Raw genomic sequence first — 2500 nt, forward strand, 5'->3', positions numbered from 1 at the left:
AGATGTGAGGGTACGCACCGTAAAATGAATCAATACGCAGAACACCACAGTGTGCGCGAAGTGAACTATGTTGAGATGGTTGCAATTAGGCAACGCTACACGAATTCCTAGATTCATATAACTAACAATTACAGGGCAGGTTAAGGCGCAACGTGGGTTAGGTTAGGGCGCAACGTGGGTTAGGTTAAGGCGCAACGTGGGTTAGGTTAAGGCGCAACTTGGGTTAGGTTAAGGCGCAACTTGGGTTAGGTTAAGGCGCAACTTGGGTTAGGTTAAGGCGCAACTTGGGTTAGGTTAAGGCGCAACTTGGGTTAGGTTAAGGCGCAACTTGGGTTAGGTTAAGGCGCAACTTGGGTTAGGTTAAGGCGCAACGTGGGTTAGGTTAAGGCGCAACGTGGGTTAGGTTAAGGCGCAACGTGGGTTAGGTTAAGGCGCAACGTGGGTTAGGTTAAGGCGCAACGTGGGTTAGGTTAAGGCGCAACGTGGGTTAGGTTAAGGCGCAACGTGGGTTAGGTTAAGGCGCAACGTGGGTTAGGTTAAGGCGCAACGTGGGTTAGGTTAAGGCGCAACGTGGGTTAGGTTAAGGCGCAACGTGGGTTAGGTTAAGGCGCAACGTGGGTTAGGTTAAGGCGCAACGTGGGTTAGGTTAAGGCGCAACGTGGGTTAGGTTAAGGCGCAACGTGGGTTAGGTTAAGGCGCAACGTGGGTTAGGTTAAGGCGCAACGTGGGTTAGGTTAGGGCGCAACGTGGGTTAGGTTAAGGCGCAACGTGGGTTAGGTTAGGGCGCAACGTGGGTTAGGTTAGGGCGCAACGTGGGTTAGGTTAGGGCGCAACGTGGGTTAGGTTAGGGCGCAACGTGGGTTAGGTTAGGGCGCAACTTGGGTTAGGTTAGGGCGCAACGTGGGTTAGGTTAGGGCGCAACGTGGGTTAGGTTAGGGCGCAACGTGGGTTAGGTTAGGGCGCAACGTGGGTTAGGTTAGGGCGCAACTTGGGTTAGGTTAAGGCAGAAGTTGGGTTAGGTTAAGGCAGAAGTTGGGTTAGGTTAAGGCAGAAGTTGGGTTAGGTTAAGGCAGAAGCTGGGTTAGGTTAAGGCAGAAGTTGGGTTAGGTTAAGGCAGAAGTTGGGTTAGGTTAAGGCAGAAGTTGGGTTAGGTTAAGGCAGAAGTTGGGTTAGGTTAAGGCAGAAGTTGGGTTAGGTTAAGGCAGAAGTTGGGTTAGGTTAAGGCAGAAGTTGGGTTAGGTTAAGGCAGAAGTTGGGTTAGGTTAAGGCAGAAGTTGGGTTAGGTTAAGGCAGAAGTTGGGTTAGGTTAAGGCAGAAGTTGGGTTAGGTTAAGGCAGAAGTTGGGTTAGGTTAAGGCAGAAGTTGGGTTAGGTTAAGGCAGAAGTTGGGTTAGGTTAAGGCAGAAGTTGGGTTAAGGGATGGTGTGTGTGGGGGGGGGGGTGGGGTGGCGAGGTTCGTTGATAGTGATGGTAGTAAGTGGACGCCTGAGGCACTATCAGATATGTCACGTCAGTTGCACTTGTGGCTCATGGCAGGTGGCGCGCCCGTTCTGTGTTTGTGGCAAAGGAGTGGCACACCTGTGTCTTTCATTCCTGCCATTGTTTATGTGCTGTGAGATGCGGCAGTGTGGTGCTGTTGGGTGCACCCCTGTGTAGGACATGTGTGGGTGTTGGTGGCGTATCTGAGCAATGGTGGTTGTAGGAAGAGTGGGATATTCAGTTTTCTGGTTCGACGTCCCGGTCTGGTTATCATAGTGTGGATGGTGTACTGTGGCCGAGAGGATGCACTGGATGTTGTTCCATGCTGGTACTTAGATGTTGTGTCTGCGTCTGTTACAGGCATAGACTAGTGGGTGATGGAGTGTGTGGGTGACGTGTGGTTGACATTGTGTGCACAGACGTTCAGCATGTATAGGGACAGTTGTATGTGTTATCTATATTCCGATGACTGCGCGTATTACTAAGCACCGCCGTGTATAAGCTTAATGTATGTATAGTCAATGCCTGTTCTATCTCTGTACAGTAGTAGCGGTGCGACTGCACTAGCTAGCTACACCTCGCGGCATCGTCCCCCGGTGTATGGCATATGATTATAAACATTCTGTCTATTAGTCAAAACCGGTGGTGTGACTACGTCACATGTTTGAGGTGGGGGACGCAACACCGTGCCGGTGGGTCAGGGCTGCGAAACACTTTCCCCACACTGGGGGCTCGGACCCTCATTACTCGTCCCAGTAATATATTGCGGAGCGCACATAGCCATTGCCCAGAGTCTTTGCGACTGCGAGTGCAACGCCCACGGGGACCGACGTGGATGGGGCGGCCCATAGCTGATCGCTCAGCATCGGAATCCGTACAGTGAGCGACGCGGTCGCGCACAGACTTAGAGCACGTTTAGGGACAGCGGGAATGTCGAATATTGGATAAAACTCTTCATGAAACGCAAGATATAGGTGTGGATTGCAACTTACGAGTGCGGGAACCGTCCGCCGTTCATCCGC

Source organism: Schistocerca nitens, chromosome 7 (genome assembly GCF_023898315.1).
Source record: "Schistocerca nitens isolate TAMUIC-IGC-003100 chromosome 7, iqSchNite1.1, whole genome shotgun sequence".
NCBI lineage: Eukaryota > Metazoa > Arthropoda > Insecta > Orthoptera > Acrididae > Schistocerca > Schistocerca nitens.